At 39.9% G+C, this 22,477-nt stretch overlaps 1 pseudogene; it reads right to left on the bottom strand.

The window, feature by feature from the left end:
- Positions 1-721: 721 nt before the first annotated feature.
- Positions 722-840, bottom strand: LOC129409587 (5S ribosomal RNA; annotated as a pseudogene).
- Positions 841-22,477: the final 21,637 nt, after the last annotated feature.

The raw sequence follows: 22,477 nt of genomic DNA, 5'->3' as shown, positions 1-22,477 counted from the left end.
TCAGTATCAGATATCACTCTGGATTTGCCAAGCAACTCTGATTCTGGTGTAGTACCCGGTTTAGTCCTGGCTGAGTTTTGGTGGCAGGACACTACTGTGATGCTGCAGGACACAGAGGAGGGACACTTTTGGCTCTTCCTCTCCTTAAACTGCCCTGACACTGATTTGCTCACTCTACCTGACCAGTTCTCTTGTTAAATTGCACTGAGACACAAAGGGACTGAGAAGAATAGTGGAAATGTTGTTGCCAAACGTGAATTTCCAATGAAGTATCTCTTTCTCTTTAATGCCTTACACTTGTAATGTGCTTTACAGCTCCGTTGAAGCCTTTCAACGCACTACACTGTCTTATTTTTTGTTCTCTCCACACTCAATGGTGGGAAGATACTACTGTAGCCACAACTGCCCTGGGACAGACTGACGGAAGCAAGGCTGACAATCTGCGCCATGAGCCCCCACCAATCATTCATGAACACACCATGTTCATACTAGGCAATGTGGGTGAAGTGTCTTAAATAATAATAATAATGCATCAGCTTTATATAGCGCCTTTTTGGACTCTCAAAAACTCTGGTGGTGGTGGTAAGCTCCAACTGTAGCCACAGCTGCCCTGGAACAGACTGACAGAAGTGTGGCTGTCAACCTGCGCCATCAGCCCCTCCAACCACCACCATCACACCACTTTCATATAAGGCAATGTGGGTGAAGTGCCTTGCCTAAGGACGCAATGACACCTGATTTTCCCAGTGGTCTCCCATCTAAGTACTAACCAGGCCCGACCCTGCTGAGCTTCTGAGATCTGACGGGATCAGGCTTTGACAAGTCGGTATGGTCTTGCCTAAGAACACAACTCCAGAGCTTCATCAGAGTTCAGAGCAGGAATCAATCCTCCAACCTTTCAGGGGACCACAGCTCTACCCACGAACCCACAAGTTTAGTCCTGGTTTAGTCCTCTTCTAGTTTTCTTGTTCTGGGCCTGACCTGCTTTAGTCCTGTTTTCTTCCTAGTCTAGTCCTGGTACAGTCCTGCTTTGATAGTCCTCTGTGTCTTTGTTGACCATGTAAATAAGAGAATACTGCATCAGATCTGTGATTTCTGCGATCAGAGTAAAACCAGAGACACACAGGGTTTATTCAGGTGTAAAAATCACCTTTGTCTCATCACCTCTTCTCCCTCCCCCTCTCCTCTTCCTCTCCTCTGTGTCCGACTGACGAGCTAAAATTAACTAAGGCCAAATAACAACGCTGTAGGATTTCACACTCTGCAGGGGAGAGAGAGAGAGTTGGAGGGAGAAACAGAGAGAAGGACGGAGAGGTGAGAGAGGGGAGATAGAAGAGGAGGGTGGAGGGACATGAGGAGAAATGAAGACAGAGAGAAAGAGAGGGGGAGATAGGAGAAAGAGAAAGGAGAGAAAAAGAGAGGGAGGGACAGAGACAAAGAGGGAGGGGAGATATAGAGGACATAGAAGAGGAGAATGGAGAGACATGAAGAGAAACGAAGACAGAGCGAAAGAGAGAGGAAGGGAGAGAGAGGGAGACAGAAAGAGAAGGAGAAGGAGAAGAGAAGGGGCAAGAGAACTAGGGAGAAAAGGGTAAAGAGAGAGAAGAAAGAGATGGAGTGATGGAGAGAGGTGAGATTTGCATTCTTAAACGGACATTGTGCTATTTACAAAACAACGAGAGAGACAGACAGAGAGGGAGAGAGAGGAGGGGGGCATTGTCCAGCTGGTTCAGAAAAGAAGTGTGAACATGAAGAAGGTGAAGGAAAACAGAGGTCACAAACAAAATGGCCGAAGGTCAGAAAACACTTCAGAGAGATCAGATGTTAGTTCATTCATATCCATAGAAATAAGCAGGTGACAGACTACAAACCAAAAAGTTACACAATGTTTGGTGTATAGTACTTGTGTTAAATATTTATCATAATTTTACATCAGTTAAGAGGCAGTTTGTTAGCCTGATTCATCAGACGGTTTCACTTCATGGAAACCCTCTGACCCTGCAACATTAGAATTCGTTCATTCAATGGTAGGCGGGTACTTTTCATTTAACCAATCGCTTCTATTTGTGCATGACGTATGTAATGTGCCGCTAACAGGGCTAACTGGTATATTAAGCTTTTCCCAAATCCCGTAGGAAGAAGGGAAATAACGTCTTTCCCCTTGATGAAATTCACCAAACATTCTCTTTGTTCTGGCTTTCGGCCTTGATCTCGGGAATAATTGACAACACAGAATATGTGGCTCTTCGCTGATTGGCTGGTGTCCGGACTCACACTTCTGGTATTCGGATTCCTGACCTAGTCACTAGAGAGAAATGAAATTGAGCAGAGGCACTGTAGCACCAGCCTTGCTAGCAGTTTGTGGTAAAAATTAAGAAATGAAAAGTACAAAAATACAGGAAACAGTGGAAAGCTCTAGAATAGAATACAGAATCCCTCTACACAGAACACAGAACTATAATAAAATCTGAAGATGAACCCAAGATGATGCCGTATTGTTTTCAGTGGCCTGTGCTCGCTAGAAATGCGTGGATTACGGTTACAACTGCGGGTTGGGTGGATGACGTGACGAAAAATTATATTTTAATTAAATTCGGGCAGGTTGCTGTTTAACTACTCAAATTAAAATATATATATATATTATAGCCTAAATTGTTAAGTGTTATGAGATATGCGTCTTTACTCCTATGTGCAATGTTTAGAGTGGCGTGTGGCGTGGGCGCAAGCGAGTGACTGCTCGGCGTTCTCTCTCTTAAATCCAAGATTAGTGCTGGTTTAGACCTGGTTTAGTCCTGACCCACCCGTGTGTAATTACTACCTGACCTGTAATACACAATACACGTTCAAAAAGAAGAAAAAAAATCTGCGAAATGGCAAGACAACTAAAGGTGAACCGCGATATATCGAGGGGCGACTGTAGCTCAATGTCGAGGCCCCACCTCCCACCCCAGTAAGTTGTCCGGGTTTTCACAAACAGAAATATGGTCACCGTAGTTTACGTCACTGTTGCTACATAACAGTTATGGAATTAACTCTGTGTATGCCATAATTGCTTCCCATGCCCATACTGAAAGTAAAATTAGTAGTCTTTGTTAATGCTTTATTGAGGCTTTATTAAGGATTTTCTAAAAATGGTACAGATTTAACGTGTATTAGGTAAGTTTTTGGTTGGGGGTCTGTCACGTGCTTGTTTTTTTTAATGAATATGTCGTTGCTCTGCTTGCATGTTCCACAGTATGACATTAAAGAGCTGTACATTACATTTATTCAATTACAGGTGGTTTTGTAATTCAAAAATACCTAGAAAAACAGACATTCTGACTGTGTACAGGGTTGCCTCTCCACAGACCTGACCTGTAACTTGGTCTTTCCATGATGATAGCAATACCATACTGTGAACATTCCAGACAAAGCTATAACATCTCCATGGAGAAAAGTTTTTGATGGTCCCTCCACCAGAAAATTACCCAATGCACCTTCAAATCATTTTACTTAAATTTCTGACTCAAATCTGATGTTTACTCCCCTCGTTCTCTTCTCTTCTTACATTTAAAAGGATCTTGACATATTTTCAGAGTGGACACAGAGTTGATTTTAATCTGAAAAAGCTATTCACAAAGATGGGAGTGAACCTGCCGGGATGAGAGAGGAACACCAGACGCTTTGATCAGAATTCTAATGTCAGAGTGAAAATGAATATGCAAATACACTGACAAATCTGCAAACAGTTTGGACAATCAGAGCCTGGTGCTACCTACTGATACTTTTCAACTGACGTCATCAGCATTCTGTGGAGGTGAAGCTAACTGAAAGCACTGCTCTGTGAGAAGCTCTGTTACTCAAATTAGACTTAATCTGAGTTTTATCTAAACACAATCTGACCAGAAAGGAGCTGCAACAGGAGATCAGATGAGGGTCTCTTTGTTACAATCTACTAAACGTTTGAACTAATCTGTTTTTTTCAGTGACGCATGTAAAACGAAGGTGTGTTTGTCCACTGATCCCAATCCCGCTCTTGACATAAACATCATTGGTTGAGCGGTCAGCTCTACTGATCACTCAACGCACAGGTTGACGGTACAATTCCAGCTCCCATAGATGAATGCTGGCCTTGTGTCCCTGACACTTCAAATCCAAATCCAGTTTATTTATAAAGCACTATTAAAAACAGTTGACCAAAGTGCTGTACACAAAGATAAAAACATATGTACAATACAATGAAAAAATATACATACAAAAGTTATTGAACAGTAAAAGATCACAAAACGAGTTAAAAGCCAAAGAAAACAAGTGTGTTTTAAGACGTGATTGAAAGACAAGAAGAAAATCTGCCTGTCTTAAGCTGGGCATACACTGTACGATTTTTGGCCCTTTTTGAGCAGATTTTTCACTTGTGCGACTGTTTTTAGGATCGGGCCGAGTTTTGGCTTAATCGTGTGTCGTGCTTTGTGTAGTAAACATGGGGTAATGGGAACTGAACCTCACGACCAGCTCCTAATCGGCAATCGTAGGTTGTAAGAATATTAAACCTGTTTGAAATCCAGTCGCCTCTCATGAGGGTTTCACACTGCTGATGTAGTTCCATGAACTGTGAACTTTTAAACCCTGTGATTTGGTCATAAGCTTTAAGCTGAGGCTGAGTGAAATGATGGAAAATATTGTACAGTGTATGTCTGGCATTCTGTGAATAGGTGACCCATCCCATAATTTAGGCCCAACAACAGCAAACTCTGTCTCCTCTAAGCTTCCTTGTGGACTGAGGAACCATGAGCAGTGCCTGGGTTAGGGTTAGGGTCTGAGGGAGCACATTGGAGAGGATGGCACCAGCAGGTCAGCAGGTATTGCAAGACAAGGGCATTTAGGCATTTAAAGACAAATACAAGTATTTTAAAATCCACTCTGAAACGAAGAGAGAGCCAGTGAAGGGCTAACAGGATTGGGGACATGTAGTTGTATTTCCGTGAACCATTTAAAAGACGAGCAGCTAGTACTATCGTGGCAAAAGAATGGATCAAAATCTGAAACCCCACTTCGTCGGGATGATTGATTCCTTGATGTAAACCACTTGAGTGCCTTGAAGGTGGAAAAGTACTATACATTGAAAAACTGTGTATTCTGAATCAAATAGTTCCTCCAGGCCAAATATGAATCAGGTTTGTGGAGACGCAAGCCTGTTCACAGTAACTGTTTAATACTGTGCAATAAAAACAACCACAGTTTTATTCTTTTTTTTTTTAAGTCTATTTTTGTGGCTAAAAAGTTACATACTGTGGCTTTAATTTGCCACTTCACACAAATAAACCAACACTGACATTTTATTTCGTGTTTTGTTCATACTAAATAATGACTACTGGTCAAAACTAACCCCAGATTATTTTCTCATTTACTTTGACCAAATCAAGTGAGACATTCAATTCTTTAAACCCAAACCCTCCATTACTCCATTCCTTCTGCCCTATCTCCCTGTGTTGGTCGTAATGTGTTTCTATGGCCTATTGATTTTTGATTAGGATCCTACAGTGTCTTTATTTGGACCATTAACCTGCTAACAATCAGAGACGCATGTCATTATGGGATTATAAGACTGCACGGTTCATACGTTTTCACAAACAGAAAAGGAAAGAGAAGGAGAGAAGGAGAGAGGGAGAGAGGGAGGGACATCGGAACTGAAATCTTCAAAACCAAATTCTCCAGAAATTTCTTGTTTTTTTTTTCGTTAGGAAGTAGGCATGTCAAAAATCAGATACTAATCAATACGAAAACTAGTATCGGAGCTACATACTCATTTGAAGAGGTATCGATACTATAAAAGTCACAGAAATTAACCTTTCCTGAATGTCTTTAGAATGATCTTGAGCTGTATCAGAACAGGTATAAGAGTATGTAGAGTAGTATACACCCATGGACCACTATGGAACCACTGAGGAATTACACAGATATAAAACCACATGGGAATATTTAAAAAAAGGTCTATAATTTAATGTTGAAAATCACATTCTATTGTCTAAATAAAAAAAGTGTTTTTTTATTATCATTGTGGCATCAGAACTGGTATTGAGTACTGAGTGTATTCCTTGGTATCAAAATTGATCTTGAAATTTTACAATGACAAAACTTCACACGGGAGGAGCTTGTAGTAGAGCCGCTGCTCCTTCACTTAAAGAGGAGCCAGAGGAGGTGGTTCGGGCATCTATTCCGGATGCCTCCTGGGCATGTCCCACCGGGAGGAGGCCCCGAGGAAGACCCAGGACACGCTGGAGGGACTATGTCTCTGGGCTGGCCTGGGAACACCTCGGGGTCCCCCCAGAGGAGCTGGAGGACGTGTCTGGGGTGAGGGAAGTCTGGGAGAGCCTGCTTAGACTGCTGTCCTCGCGACCCGGCCCCCGTGACTGGAAGAAAATGGATGGATGGATGGATGACAACACTTTTAAGAAGTCACACTGAGAAAAAAAAATGTTAATGCTGAAATAATAATATAAAAGTAATATTTTGTTACTGGAGACATATTTCATCAGAAGCAGAAAATCATAAAAATAGACTTTAATATATGAAATCTACAGAATAAGCAGGACAGCAGTGCAAAAATATAAGTGTAAATAGATTAATTATAGTTATAGATATAGTCCAGGTAAGGATAAAGCCCTGTGCTTCTATCAAATTGAGAACTGAAATGTCTTGACTGCAAAAAATCTCACATCCATTCACAGACCAGTGTATGCAAATGCTAGAGGCGAGGTGGATTTAGTGTCTTGCCCAAGGACACAACAAAATCATTCAGCTGGAATCAACACAAAAGTGTGGGTCAGTGGATCTGACCGTTCTAAGAATAATATTTATGTCGAGAGGGGGATTCAAACCACCATCCTTGGGATCAGTGGACAAATACTCTACCACTCTATCTTTTTTGCCCCTGTGTTGTCTTTTTGCAAGATCCTTCCAAATCAGTTTTCCGGGGAAGTTGCCTAGCGACAACCATGACATGCCCCTTTTCCTGGGACGGCGCGACTCAGACCTCGGTGGCGGAAAGAGTAGACTGAGCAAGGATTCCGAGTCAGAATGCAAGATGTTTATGGCCACTGTGACGTGTAAATATGAACTTTTTTCTTTGTGTTTGGACACTTTTGTTTAAAACATAATTTCAGTCACTTGTATCACTGCAATACTTTACCACGTTCATATCACTACCTATAGGTGTGGTAGTCGGTGTTGTGGTGAGGCCAGTATTGAAAAAAACTTGATTTAATGGGCATTAATGTCCCTAAGGTTGCTACGGGGACACATGAAACATAATAATACGCTTCAAGCTCAGATGTGACGTTAAATCCGAGGTTTAAGTGGGAGTTGGAAGATAATCAAAAGCAGGGTAAGTCCAGTGCCATGTACACGTTTTATTAATCTCACGTATGGTGCAAAAGGCACACAACCAATTCTTATCAATAAAAATACCTGTAATTAAATTACTTCAAGATAGATAGATCAAGAAACATTTTATACTATACTAGTGAACATTCTAGGTAAAAAAAAAAAACCATCTCCATAGCAACAAGAAGTTGCATTACTTTAAAAAGAATAAACAAAGAAGTTTCTTTTTTTTTTTTTTCAAATTTATTTTTTGGAATAAATATGTTCCTCTTGTCCTCTTGTTGATGACTCTGCTGCTGCCCTCTTCTTCCTTGTAGACTGTAGATCCCTACAAGTTCCAGTACATTAGAGTGACCTCGTCCACCTGTTACACTGTCTGAATCTCCACCACCATCTCCCCATTAGCCCCAAGCAGAAACATGTAACTTAAAACTACATGTGTGGAGATGTTCAAACATCATTTAGTATGACCAGAGGATCGAACCAGACATTCTAGTTTGACCAATCCTATTCTCTGTTTACACACTTAAATTAAGTCTTCACCCTCCACTCTGGGGCAAGTTGATGAGGAGTCACTTGGAGTTGGCTGTCGTTGTGTTATGTTACACTTAACCCACTTTGCCCTTAGTGGCTTGAAGGTGGAAAAATGACCTTTTCCCACATTAAAAAATGATTACTTGGTCTGTGTGGACTACAATCACTAGGTGAATAAAAACTCCAATGCCAATGCCATACAAAGTGACAAGAACCCAAACAATCAGAAACAGCAATGCTATTTTAACATGCCATAGAAAGTTTTTCCAAAGCTGTTATGGAAAAGCAGAACGCAAGTGTCTACCAAATGAAATCAGCGCTCTTGGTACAGCCGTCACAACTCTCATGAAACCCATAAAACCCCTGCAGATGGTTTGAATAGCATTTGAGGAGTCTTGAGTTCCTTGTCTTGGGCGGATGTTTGCATTTTGTTGACTACTGGAGATATTACTGCCAGTATCCAGGCCACTTTTGCTTGTTGAGCATCGTTGTTTAGAGTTTGGAGTGATGTTGGTGGGTCGGATTGTCCTATGTCTGATCCCTCTTATCAGTGACACCAAGGTAGCTGCTGTACATCTAACACAGAAAAACAGTGCACTGATAAAGACTAAAGGGATCACAAATGGACAACTGAACCAGAGCAGGACCTCTGCTTCTGCTATTTCCGTTTTTTTGTCCATTCTCAAAATGAGGTTCCATTTAGTTTGATTTTGTTCCTCAATTTGCCTGTTTTCTTGCTCCAGTAGTTTCTCAAACTCCTTAAGGGTCCTGTTTTGCTCCATAAGGATCTCTACTTGTGAACTCATTCATTATAAAGGTATCTGTGCAGATTTAAATGTACACAAGGGGTTTGTTCAAGTTTTAAAGTTTTAAAGAGCGTATGACAGGTTAGATAACTCATTTGTCTAAAATGAAGTCAGCATTATATTATATTATATTTAAGATTTTAAAATAAAAATTTTTTTCCTCATTTTGTAAGTTTATAATTTTATGTCCTGGTTAGACATGGGCAGCAGACATACACAGAGGTAATTCCATAAATGTATCTAGCAACCACAATGTAAACAAGGGACTTTTCTAAGTTACACAATAGTTATGATTAGCCACATAAAACTAAATGACACCTTTAATTTGTTAAATGAACGTTCAACCTCTCACAAAAGTGATTTTCTGTGTTGATGACATAGGAAGAGGTAGCTATTTTCTGTATTTTTGTACATTTCTTTTCAACTTTTTTCCACAAACTGCCACTTCACTGATGTATAACAATGAAAAAATATTTACCAGAGATACTATCCCACCAAATAAAGTCAGAATTACAAAAATATATTCATCTGTGTCAAAAGGACTTTACAGCATTTTGTTTAATTATATTTATGTTTTCTTTATTTAACAATCATATAGACACAGTAAAAGAAATGTCACTAGATTATAGTGAAACCAGAGAAAAGGCAAATGGTTCCTGAAAACAGACCCGCCCTCCACAGGTCTGTTTCATACGCAACAGAAAATGTCTATATGGAGCTTACACTTCCTCAGTTTTATAACTTCCTCCATGAGCTGGAGCGAGCCAAGGACAGTATGGACTGCTTTACATAAACCCCACTTCACAACACGGACTGTATATATGTTATTGTCATTTCATTTGTACATTTTGTCGTTTGTTTGATTAGATATTAGTGCTGATAGTGACATAACAGACAGCAAAGATCAGGTAAAAAGTAGTGTTCCATTTACAATTGTGGTATGAAGCTCAACACTCGGACTCAGTTTGAAACGTGCTCAAGTCCTACAGGCAAAAAACAATTTTTTTTTCCCCATAAACTTACAAGAAAAGTTAAAATATTAAAAGTTTTGTTCAGACTTGTGGAGGGCTTTTTTTTTACTGTCTATCATAGAACTATAATAAAATCTAGTAGATAAATCCAAGATGACGCCGTATTGTCAATGGCCTGTGCTCAATGGCGCATGGGCACAAAAAAAAATTTCACTTCCATATTTACTACCTCAAAAGGGGCCAGTTCCTCCCACCTGTGTGACGTCTGTAATGTGCACGGCGTGGAGCGTTTGGACCAATCAGAGTGAGAGCTTTTAGAAAGTTAACTTTTAGGCGTTTTTAAGGAGTTAAAAATTTTATGTTGTAAAAATAGAAAAGAATCTCTACAAATCTGACCTTTGTGAAAGTTGTGGATGCCCTGTCAGTCAAATACGGGCAGTTTGAATTCCCCCAAAAAATGCATTGCGCTCTATGGGAGAATTACGGAGATATTAAATTGTGGCCTCAAATTACTATTTCGTTTCCACAATATATAATTCGTTCCCACACTTTAGCGAAATCGTTCGCACGTTTTAGATATATCGTTCGCATGTTTTGATTAAATCGTTCCCGCATTTTTGCTAAATCGTTCCCACGAATTAAGAAAATGCCGCCAATTAAACAAACAGGGCGTGGTGTTCGGATGATTTGGCAAGTGCTTCTTGCATGGCTAGCTGGACCTCGGACTTTAGCAGACACAAATAAAGGTAAGATATATCATTATTTATATGTCCCCCCCCCCCATTTTTGACAATGTATATTGTTCCCTACTTAAATGTATGCTTATGTAAATGTAGGCTTATATAAAATCCAGGATCGTGTAGTAGCGTGGCATAGTGTGCATGCTATAGCTAAATAAAAAACAAAACAAAATGCTAGCTTAAATACTAGTGAGCTAATGCTGCTTGCTTATAGTGGAAATGTTATGAAGTAAAGTGACAGTAAAATTGTCCTAATTGTTTACTGTGTGTTCATGTAGCAATGGATGCTCAACTGCTGCTTTTTTGAGGGAGCGTAACACAGAGGAGGGAGTCATCCAGACACTGAAGGATGAAAATGTAAGTTTCTCTGTTTTTCCACCTCAGAACATTGATCTCGTAACATCTATAGCCTACAATACAAGTGCCAAACACACATCCATGTAGAATGTAAGATATACTGATTTGGATGAAATGCGAATAGACCTGTATAGACCCAGTGTTAGCCCCAATTTCGTCTTAGCGTTAGCCATCTATCACCACAAACTATGAAGTACCAGGACTGTTTTGAAGATTTACAACCACTCAACTACACGTGAGTAACACCAGAGCCTGATAGAAATCACTGCCACATGTAGAATTGTTTTTGCATTGTTCACTGACGTAGCGATTAGCATTGAAATGAAGTTATATGCTAACGACCACGTAATAAACATTTCGTAAATCTAACGCCACAACAGTTTGACAAGAAACCCCTCGATTTATTTCATCCAGAGCCACATAAATCCTGCATACAGTGAACTTTAAAGACTAGTGCTTATTGACACATATAAGTAGACCGTGTCCTCAGCATCAAGCACCTCACTCCTGGAATAACTCTGGCACTTTGTGTCAGGACCTGATAAAACTTTAACATTTATTGTCCTGAGTATATATTTAATGAATACCTTTATACATGGTTATGCTATTACCATGATACAACGTGTAACACACGTGAAGACAGAGGCCAGAACTTGTTTGTAACAGTGTAACTGAAGAAATAGGAGTAATAGGGCTACAGAAAGATATTGTATGCACCATCATGTTGCCCAGATCTCTCACTTAACTAGATCTTGATTCTTGCTAAAATATACATCGACTGTTGGTACACCTCATAATATAGAACAATGTACTAAAACATGTTAATGTAATAAAGTGTATTCCAGATAGTAGTGTCCTGTTACATGCCTCCTTAAGATATAAATTATTTTGCAATTTCAAGACAACTGCTTTTGGAGTGATCTGACTGTGTGATGAAGGCAGTACCATGTAGAAAAAAGTCAATGGGCAAAACAGTGACATTTTCATATTTTAATTGAACTTGTATACTGTATAGTTGACAATGGTTCTCAGTTTTATGCTATTAGTTATTAAGGTTTGTTAGAAACACTTTTCAAAATAGTTTTCTCGATAGCCAAACATCCACCGTTTAGAATAAATAGAAAAACTGACAAAGGACAAATTCAATTTGTCAAATAGACTAAAGCTTTTTTGAGTGAAAACGTTTCGCAGCTTATCCAAGCTGCTTCTTTAGTTCTGGTCAGATGCCGGTGGATACTGCCTTATATTGTCTGAAGGGAGGTGCTAACTACACAGAAACTACTTTGAAAGTAAAACACCTACTTGTTTACAGTTTCTGTTAGTAAGTGCAGTACAGTAGACAAAGCTAACAAATAGAAACTGTAAACAAGTAGGTGTGTGCATTTCAGAGTAGTTTCAGTTTTTGAACATTTTCAATCAAAAAAAACTTTTGTCTAGTTGACAAATTGAATCCTTTGCTATGGATTAGGGATTTTAGGAAAACTGTTAGGAAAAGCTAGAAAAACAGCTATGAACATAAACTTAACTGTAATAAGTCACCCATCCATCACCCACTTTGTCCACTTTCTTTTTGTTTCATGTGCGGACGAAGAGGAGGAGGAGGAGGAGAATGAAGAAGAGGGTCCGAGGGTCCCGCATCATTTTGATATGAGTTTTTGACAAAGACTTGAATGTATGGTTTCTTTTCTTGAAGATGCTACTTAAGTGTGCTGCTTATTTTCTGCAGAAAAGTGACGATGAATATTCTGTCAGCAACTTTTGGGATGTACTTTGCCAGGTCATGGTCAGTCATTAATGGAATGACAGTTTCATCAATCTGAAAAAAAGAATAAAGAGAATGTATTAAATCATATAATCAAGCATACAAATGAACACACCAAGGCTTCACATTTGTGGCACCCTGGACATATTTGCTAAAAAGACACCCCACAATAAATTTTATTTGGTAATGTTCTGACTGTAGTTTGGTTAATTTATGTGTGGCACTAATTCACTTTTAATTATTCTTATAATTAAAATACCAAATATAATTAATACAAAATTAATCCAGTAGGTGTTGGTAATGGCACAATGACCTTTATTGTTTATATTATTGTATTACTATTGTGTATAATATTAATGTATAATTCCAGTTTATATTGCATATGTAATTTCAAGTGCAGGTGGTACAAAGTATTAAGTATGGGGTTACTTTTATGGGGTTACTTTTTATAGGGTTACTTTTGTCTCATTAATATTCACAAATGCACAGATGGTGATCTACAAATAGTCATTGGTTTGTACATGTATTTTGATATCCACAAATGCCAATTTAATATTTGTAACTTGTATTTTGGTATTTACAAATAGATGGGCATTTGTAAATATGTATATTTTCATTTGCAAAAAATAATTTAATTTATAAAACTGAAAATTCTGTTTGTAAAATGTGATTCGCATTTGTGGATCACCAGTTACATGAATCCACCGATTCCCGGCATGACATAATTTTGAGACGCTCAAACTCAAAAGAGATCTACAAATACAGACACGTTCTTGACCAGCAGGTGGCAGCAGCTGGCACGCGAAATATTTGACTCTGCTGAAATGGAAGCATTTCTTGATAACTTAACGTCACTTAGGCTAATTTTTACCTTTATCAAACGCCTCAACAGCTGAGGACTAAACCAGAACTGAACCAGGACCGAGTGTCTGAACGAGTTGTGCCCGCGGTGGCGGTGGGTGGACCGGCTCAGAGCTCCACGCCCTGCGGGGCTAAACGCTGCCGTCACCGGAATGCACTCCGCGGACTTGGGGTCCTCTTTCTCTCTCTCTCTCGCCTTCTTTCTTTCAAGTCCAGGACTAATCTTTGTGGAGAGAGAGGGGACGGGGGTCCTGGTTTAGTCCTGTTTTAGTCTAGTTCAGTTCTGGTTTAGTCCTTAGCTGTTGAGGCGTTTGATAAAGGTAAACATTAGCCTAAGTTAGCGAGAGACGCTTCCATTTCACATGTTTCCATTTCGCATGTGTTACACATTGTATCATGGTCATAGCATAACCATGTATAAAGATATTCATTAAATATATACTCAGCACAATAAATGTAAAAGTTTTATCAGGTCCTGACACAAAGTGCCAGAGTTATTCCAGAAGTGAGGTGCATGATGCTGAGGACACGGTCTACTTACATGTGTCAATAAGCACTATTCTTTCAGGTTCACTGTATGCAGGATTTATGTGGCTCTGGATGAAATAAATCGAGGGGTTTCTTGTCAAACTGTTGTGGCCCTCTTTATTTTTTAGTGTATTACTGTCCAGCATAGCGTTAGATTTACGAAATTTTCAAAACAGTCCTGGTATTTCATAGTTTGTGGTGATAGATGGCTAACGCTAAGACGAAATTGGGGCTAACACTGGGTCTATACAGGTCTATTCGCATTTCATCCAAATCAGTATATCTTACATTCTACATGGATGTGTGTTTGGCACTTGTATTGTAGGCTATAGATGTTACGAGATCAATGTTCTGAGGTGGAAAAACAGAGAAACTTACATTTTCATCCTTCAGTGTCTGGATGACTCCCTCCTCTGTGTTACGCTCCCTCAAAAAAGCAGCAGTTGAGCATCCATTGCTACATGAACACACGGTAAACAATTAGGACAATTTTACTGTCACTTTACTCCATAAAATTTCCACTATAAGCAAGCAGCATTAGCTCACTAGTATTTAAGCTAGCATTTTGTTTTGTTTTTTTATTTAGCTATAGCATGCACACTATGCCACGCTACTACACGATCCTGGATTTTATATAAGCCTACATTTACATAAGCATACATTTAAGTAGGGAACAATATACATTGTCAAAAATGGGGGGGGGGGGGGCATATAAATAATGATATATCTTACCTTTATTTGTGTCTGCTGAAGTCCGAGGTCCATGCAAGAAGCACTTGTCAAATCAACCGAACACCATGCCCTGTTTGTTTAATTGGCGGCATTTTCTTAATTCGTGGGAACGATTTAGCTAAAATGCGGGAACGATTTAATCAAAACGTGCGAATGATATATCTAAAACGTCCGCACGATATAGCTAAAATGTGCGAACGATTTAGCTAAAGTGTGGGAACGAATTATATATTGTGGGAACGAAATAGTAATTTGAGGCCACGATTTAATATCTTTTTTCGCGTACGTCATCGGGCGGGCTCCGTAGAGAATCCTCACTGGGCCCAAGCTCCTGGGAGTTGCAGTACCTGGAGTGGACTCTAGTCGGTCTCAACCCGGGACAGTTTTTATTATAGATCCATGCTGTCTGAGCTAGTATTTGCACTGTACTGAATTAATCATTTGTGTGCTTGGATGTACCATGTACTTGGCCCCTGAATGTAATATGTGGCCCCTTAATGACCCCTGTTTCAGAAAAAATCCCAGAACTGCCACTGAGAGAGTTTAAAAACACAGTGGAGTGAATCTGTCACTTAAACTCACATAGATATTTTATGCAGTGTTTTCCCTTTCATGTTTCTAGCTGTTTCAAATGTTGTAGCTGTTTTCTAATGTTTCAAACCTGATCTGCAATTTGACTTCTCCTTTCGTCTCAGATTCTGTTATAAATGTAAACTTGTGATGTTGTTTTTCTGCTCCTCAGCTCCGGTGGCAGGCTTCACTGTGGGGTCAAAAATGCACCTTTTGTATCATTTTTATTTTGAACCTGTTTCTCTCCTCTCTCTTCTGCCTGCCCTGTCCGTCACCACCACAGCATGTGAGTGAGTTTTTGATCTGTTTTAACTCCAAACACCTTTATTGTAATGTCATATTATTTATAAAATGTTAACTTACACTTGACATGCCTTCTGTAGCTGTTTTTAGCACGATTCAGCTGTTAAAATACTGCTACCCCCTTTCTTTTGCTGTCTGACCTGTGAAACAATGTAAACGGATCACTATGCATCGCTCTGAAGGGGGTGAGGGGCTGCTAAATGAAAAACAGATTCTATTTAAATGCTGTAAAATAAAATTATAGATTTAGGACCCTGTCTTGCCACCGATCTTACATGTTCAGATCAGGCTGTACTTCGCTACTTGAGGCTGAAGTGGGACTGTACAGGTACATATATGGTGATGACATCTCAACCAATCTGTAACCGCTGTGGCATTTAAAAGCATTGCCAGCGTGGGTAATGTCTGGATAATGTGGGTAAGTTGTGTGATTGTACCCATATTTAACTTTTCCCCGCACTTTGCTTTGCTGCCTGGTAATGAGGCAGAGATTGCAGACATTGCCCACACTGGCAGTACTTTTAAATGCCACAGCGGTCAGAGATTGGTTGAGATGTTATCACCATATATGTTCTTGTACCGTCTCACTCAGCTTCCAGCAGCAATGTACAGCCCAACCTGGACACGCTCCCTACTGAATGCTAAGGCCCAATCCACACTAGTACTATTCAAGTCGTCTTTGTTGCGGATGCAGTGTTCGTCCACAATAATCTGATGAAAAAAGGCTCCAGAGATGGAACAATCTGGTGCCGCCAGCTCCCACGAATTCATCTGAATATGGATCTGATCTGGCACTGTGTGGATGCCTGAAAACGCTGATACACTGGCATCATTGTGACTTGCGCCTTCCTGATTTTCTGGGTTTGTGACATCGGTCATGTGATGCTATTGCAGAAAACATTTTAAACAAATCATAGACAAACAGGAAACAGTGTAACTAGAGCTACTTACTAGTACACGGTTCATGAAAAAGGTTTTTACTCTTGCCATCTTCCTCAGCTAAAAATCGGATGCTGCGACTTACTAGCGTTTCAGATGGTTTCGCGTCCAAGGGCGAAGTATAGTTCTATAGGTCTATGCGTATGACCTCCAGACGTATAATCTCTGAAAAGTTTAACATGAACCATCTCCAATGCGACAGAAGCACAGAATGGATTCACCATTAGCAGAACACCCCTCTGTCACAGAAAGAACACTCATATTCCACTCGAGTCCTTTTTAATCCGACAGAAGCTGAACCACATCAACGCACAAGGACGCTCAAGCTGTTTTTTGAGCACTTAATTTGTGCAGTGTGTTTTAGCCATGTGGTTTTAAGTTTCCTTTCTGTAAAACATAAACAAATATGCGCAAAGCTGTGTGCATAGGGAAGGCTTGCGTACACAGAGACGACGTGTTTGGATGCAGATCGTTTCCGATACAGTGAAACAGTGATTCATTTCAGTGTAAACGTAGCCTAAGATCAGAGGCAAGATAGGGCTCTGTAAGTGAGTTTTTACAATTTTCAGAGACCAGTGTGGAGTTTTACTGACATGGTAAAGCTTACAACTAGCATGCCAACACGCACTTGACTGTCAGACAATAGAACACTGTATAATTAGGCACAGACAGCATACAGCGGGCTTATTCTGACCTCAAGATCTGCTTATAGAACATACCTGCACTGATTTAGCTGAAATATATGGGGGAAAAAATGAGTGCAGGACTTTAATTGCTATGGCAACGGTCTAATTTGTTATCGTTGTAAAAGCCATGATAGATGTAAACATACAGATGGTCCCTATGGCTCAGACCTCCTGCTGAACACCGCATCTCAAAGTGCATTTGAACATTAAACAGATTAACCTTTCACTAAATGTCACAGCACATCATGTTTATACAGACTCTCATTCACCTGTACATTTAAAGGGCTCATATCACGCTCTTTTCTCATCTATGTTATAATGTTTCCTCATCATAAACAGACCTGGAGTTGTGTTTTGTTTCATTCACATTTTTAACACACAAACCCTGCAGATTTAGGCTGAGTTCTCCTCTCAAACAGAAAACACTCTGTTCCTCCTTGTGATGTCATATGATTATAAAGTGTTTTTAAATTAATTTGGATGATCTTAACTTTGGAGCTGTCAATCTCTACTGACCTCCATCCAAACTTGAGACGATCCAAATACAGCCTCTAATCTGTATCACGTGTCTCTCAAATGCAGAAGACATCTCCTCTCGAAAATTCTTCCATCATTCACAACAAAATATATACCGTATTTTTCAAACTATAAGTGGCACTTTTTTCATGGTTTGCGTGGTCCCGCGACTTATACTCCGGTCTTATTTTCACACTGAAGCCACGAGAGGCTCTAGTCTTGTGTGTCAGTATCTGCTTCTACTATTACTCCTGTACCACTGTCACTTTGCACTCTATTGCACATGTCTCCTGCAGAAAGAGCCTCTGTCCTGTTGCATATAATGAAATATTCAGCTGAAAACGGTAATCGAGCAGCAGAAAGAAAGTTTGGTGTGAGTGAGAAACTTGTGAGGGACTGGGGGAAAAGCAGGGAAGAACACAGCTTTACGGCAACCGGGAGGGTGCACCATGCAACTTTCCTGGAAATCACTGGATGGATTGACAAAGCCTGGACTTCAGTGACAACCGAAACCATCTTTTCGGGATTCAGAAAGGCCGGAATAATTCTAACTGGAACTGATGCTGAGTCTGACGACAGCTATGCAGAAGAGGAAGTGGCGCTCCATTTACCTCCGGAGGTCGCGGAGTTGCTCAGAAGTGACACCGAGGATGAAGAATTCAATGGATTTAGTGATTTGGAGTGAGATGGAGAGTTTGGTAAACTTGTTCTGTTCTGTTGTTTATGATATAGTTATCTGAAGAACTGTTCATATGTGACGTAAACATAGCAAACATTTGTTCAGCCTGTTGTTCTCTATTCTATTGTTATTAATATAACTTGTGTTTCAAGATAAAATGTTGGTTCCTGGTTTCTGATTTTATAAAACAAATTTCCCCCAGAAAGTGCAACTTATAATACGGTGCGACTTATATATGTTTTTTTCTTCTTCATTACGCATTTTTTGTCTGAGGTGACTTATACTTTGGAGCAACTTATAGTCCGAAAAATACGGTAACTACTTTTACCTGAGATAAAAGAGGTAAACGGATCAGGCGTCTCTCTGATTGTTTAAAGTTTGTCAAAGTGTGTGGGTCTGCTGGAAAGGTAAGTGTAGTGTATAAAGAGATATCTTTCTGTGTTTTTTATACAGAGGGATGTGAGTCTGGTTCCCCCTCCATAGCGTCTTGAGCCAGAACCAAACATGTCTTTCAATCAGATAAGTTTGAAAGTTTAGGCCCTGTTTTCTACATCTACGTGTCATTGTAGCGTTCCATTATGTTCGGCTTATCAACATTTACAGCTGTTGATTTCAGTTATATATTTGCCAAAAAAATAAATAGGTGCAGAGGCATGGGGATTGTTAAACAGTATCTTTTTGTTACAGAGTGGATTTACAGCATCAGAGTGACAAACAGACAAAAGCATCAGAGAGCTGACTTGATAGTTTTACTTCTGGGAATCTTCTGGAATTTCTGAGTTTGTACCATAAAACAGAGTAGCAATCATTATTCAAGGTTACTGAACAGAACATTTTGCACTTTCACTGTCACAAGCATTAAGTATGAATATCATGACACAACCATACCTCAGTTTTCATCATTTCCCCACTGACACACAACCCCCAAGTGCACTAGGTACTTGTGAATAGAAGAGATGAGGCACCAAATTCATGATTCCAAACAGCACATACCTATGCAGTCTTCATTTTCCCACTGATCACATTTACTTCAGTAGGTTTGACAGTCGGTCCGTCAATCCAGTGTTGGGAACTACAGAAGGTGTCATCACATGTTTAAGCAGTCTAAGCAGGGATTCAGAGACTTCCTTCACCATGAACACTTCCTCCAAGAGGACCCTGAGGTGTTCCCAGGCCAGCTGAGAGACACAGTCCCTCCAGCGTGTCCTGGGTCTTCCCCACCACCCGTAGGAGGATCCGTAAGGGGCTGGGGCAAAGGGATCTGGGTGGCAGTCGAAGGCAGGTTTCTGTAGAAATTTGTAATGTTTTTCAATCCTCTGTGTGCTGTTTTTTTTTTTTTTTTTTTCTTGTAAGCAGTCTTATTTGTTTTGATACAGTCAGATGCACGTTCCTGATTGGCTAACCCACCTGTCAATCATGCTCATCAGAGACCAGACCAAACTCACATCATCATAAAGTATTGGAGAAGTGTGTATTCTTGACAATGAAAGCACCACAATGGATTTCATTTAGGAGTTTCCTGTTTATGTTTCATCAACGTTTGCTCAACACTCCTCATCTTCATTCAAATCTGATTTAAACTAAAAAACCTGGCTACACTTACCATCTTTTTATGTCAACCAAGCTTCAGTATATACCTCTAAAACTGTGAAAACCATCATTAATAAGCGCTAAATTTGACATTTGTAGATTATAACTTCACAGAGCTCTGAAGCACTGACAGAGCTCCAGATCAGAGGAGTCCCTTGGGTCCATTTTATCTTTTCCAACATGGCGGACGTCTTAATCAAAAATGACTTAAACTTAGAGGCTGTTGTCACTTTAGACACTTCTAACAACCACTCTGACAATATTTATGCAGATACTTCAAGATGTCACAGTGTGAAATTTCAATAAGTTACAAGAATCTAATGGATGTGTAGTAGTAGTAGTAGTAGTAGTAGTAGTAGTAGTAGCAGTAGCATGCTTCACAGTAAGGTTTTTGTCCTGCTGACATCTTGGCCTAGCTGTATTAAAGGTGGATTGTGTAACTTTTCTGGTGGAGGGTCCATCAAATGCTTTTCCTCATAGAGGTGTTATTGCTTTGTCTGGAATTGTCAGTACGGCATTAAATTTTTCTTTCGTCGTGGAGACCAACCCAGACCAGGTTACAGATCAGATCTGTGGAGAGCCAACCCCGCTCAAAGTTAGAATGCCTGTTTTTCTAGGTATTTTTTAGCAATAAAACCAATCAAATACATGTTCCAAATATATGTTGGTCTAATAAAAATACACGTGTGCAAGTGCAAACACTAGGTACGTAGTGATATAAACAGGAAAACCATCAGTCTCTTTAAGTTTAAAGTTTTAGATAATTTTAAATTTTCATTTTAAATGATTGTTTTCTTGTCTCCAGGTTTACACTCCTCTCCATCTGACCTCTATTCACAGACATCACCACATTGTTCTGGCTCTGATCATGTACAGTTTATTTACAAACAGAACTAACTCTGGTGATCAAGCAATAACTGAATCATATGAAAAAATGAAACTAAACATGTGTCTCCTCTATTTTCCTTTAAAGGAACTGTATGTAGTCTGCACTCACAGTTTAAAAAAGGAGTCACAATCGCAACTGATCTTGTGTTTCCAGAGCCTTAAGTTTGTCTCATTCTCAGTTTATGCCTGGCATCATCAATTAACCCCACTGCTATCACATTGTCAACAACGCCACCCTGAATAAGGGATCAGGGACCCAGTTTTAGCCCTGTGCTTTAGTTAAGACAGCAGGTTCATTAGACTGAGTTGGACAGGAGGTAGATTAAGAAAATATAAATTGCATTTATTACATTGAGCAGCATAAATTAAACATTTTACATGATCAAAACCTCACTCGTATGTGTACTAGTTGTGCTTGCGTGCAGAGTTAATAGTCTATATCATTTCTGTAAGGCTGTTGGCTGGACAGCTGGAGTTGCAGTCTGTTAATCACAGTCCGCAATGGGCAGAAGGGCCACATTTTACAGAAGAACCAGTGGACACAACGGGGTGGCCCGGTACAAGCTAAAACCATAAACTGAAGAATTCATAAACTGTTAACTAAAACATCAAACAAGTTTTGACAAGTACACAGGTAAAACATGAACATACCACATTCTGCTATCTAGAGCGCAAACTTGAGAGCTGTCCAGGACTTGCACTAGCATAGCAAAACTAAATAAAACAGCACACCATCAGCTTAGTTTCCAGCAAATATTGCAGTTAAGATGTAGGGTGAACAGAATGAACTTACCACAGCATTTCACACTGGTGCCGGGTGGCTAACCTTGGCAGAACCATACGGCAAGTAAATGAACAACTGGATGCGCAATCACCTGGCTTTACACTCAGACGGTGACATTCCAGTGCTTGTAGTCGGCAGCACCTACAGGACCTCGCTGTGCAGCACTGCTACGCGCAGACATGTTGGTTTGACATCAGAGGTGAGAGGTCAGGCCTCGTCACAAGCCCTCCTTTTATAGGTGCCCTTTCACCTCTTCAGCCACTAAAAACAGGTGGACAATAGACCAGCCTGCTACATACTGTATGAACAGGCCATGGCTCATGTGAAAGCACAGAACCTCCAGAATTCCCTCCCTGAGCAGCAGAGGCTGCACTAGCACTGACTCATGACTGGTGCAGGTGCTGGGGTTTAGTGAGTGACCGGTCAGATCAGAGAGGCATTTTAGATTTAAACCAACTGAGAGAGCCAAAATATCATATTATAACATAAATAAATCGGTCATCATGTCAAATGTTTTTGTAATTAAGTACAAATCAGCATTATAAGTGTAAAAGCACATCAGTATATCAGTAAAAGCGAGATTTGATTTGAGCGTGTTTCCTTCATAGCTGGAGACAGGTCATGCTTATGAAATTTTACATCTAAATCTTATGTACAGTTCCTTTAACACAGTTCATTTTGGTGTCTTTTTACGTTTGTCTGAACTTTTACTTCAAGTTATATATATTATGACTTGGTTTAGCACAAAATATTGACTGTACTGTGCATTTTTCTGCTCATGGTTTCCCCATTTGTACAGAAATGTCAATCAGTGCAGCCTTCACTCCCTCTTTACTTTGTGCCAGTAACAGTAATATATAGTTGCAATG

The sequence above is a fragment of the Boleophthalmus pectinirostris genome, unplaced genomic scaffold, assembly GCF_026225935.1.
Source record: "Boleophthalmus pectinirostris isolate CB_2022bp ecotype Guang Dong unplaced genomic scaffold, ASM2622593v1 HiC_scaffold_2, whole genome shotgun sequence".
NCBI classification, from domain to species: domain Eukaryota; kingdom Metazoa; phylum Chordata; class Actinopteri; order Gobiiformes; family Gobiidae; genus Boleophthalmus; species Boleophthalmus pectinirostris.
Note: the sequence above shows the minus strand (reverse complement) of the source record. Positions and strands in the feature narration are given on the sequence as shown.